Source organism: Arachis hypogaea, chromosome 16, assembly GCF_003086295.3.
Source record: "Arachis hypogaea cultivar Tifrunner chromosome 16, arahy.Tifrunner.gnm2.J5K5, whole genome shotgun sequence".
Taxonomy (NCBI): domain Eukaryota; kingdom Viridiplantae; phylum Streptophyta; class Magnoliopsida; order Fabales; family Fabaceae; genus Arachis; species Arachis hypogaea.
In genome coordinates this window covers 97,474,643-97,475,351 of record NC_092051.1, presented here as the reverse complement: position 1 = coordinate 97,475,351, position 709 = coordinate 97,474,643, and the positions used below count along the sequence as shown (strand labels likewise).

The 709-nt window shown below is 39.6% G+C and overlaps 1 non-coding gene across 1 annotated transcript; it reads left to right on the top strand.

Annotated features, from left to right (window-relative positions):
* The first annotated feature begins 601 nt into the window (after nucleotides 1-601).
* LOC112760391 (small nucleolar RNA R71) lies at nucleotides 602-709 on the top strand. Its single transcript, XR_003180834.1, has one exon. It is a non-coding gene; the product is annotated as a small nucleolar RNA R71 (small nucleolar RNA).

Genomic DNA, 709 nt, shown 5'->3' with positions numbered 1-709 from the left:
CCTTAGATAGATCAGAGACTAAGTTTGCTAAATTAGAAGTATTTTGTTCAGAGTTCTCTGTCTGTTGCTGACTGGATGATGGAGAAGGTTTACTACTGTTAAACCTATTTCTTCCACCATTATTAAAGCCTGGTTGAGGCTTTTGTTGATCCTTCCATGAGAGATTTGGGTAATTTCTCCATGAGGGGTTATAGGTGTTTCCATAAGGTTCACCCATGTAATTCACCTCTGCTATTGCAGGGTTTTCAGGATCATAAGCTTCTTCTTCAGAAGTTGCCTCTTGAGTACTGTTGGATGCAGCTTGCATTCCATTCAGACTCTGAGAAATCATATTGACTTGCTGAGTCAATATTTTATTCTGAACCAATATGGCATTCAGAGTATCAATTTCAAGAACTCCCTTCTTCTGAGGCGTCCCATTACTCACAGGATTCCTCTCAGAAGTGTACATGAACTGGTTATTAGCAACCATGTTAATGAGTTCTTGAGCTTCTGCAGGCGTTTTCTTTAGGTGAATAGATCCACTTGAAGAAGTATCCAATGACATCTTAGCTAATTCAGACAGACCATCATAGAATATATCCAGGATGGTCCATTCTGAAAGCATGTCAGAAGGACACTTTTTGGTCAGTTGCTTGTATCTCTCCCAAGCTTCATAGAAGGATTCACCTTCTTTCTGTCTGAAGGTTTGAACATCTACTCTAAGCTT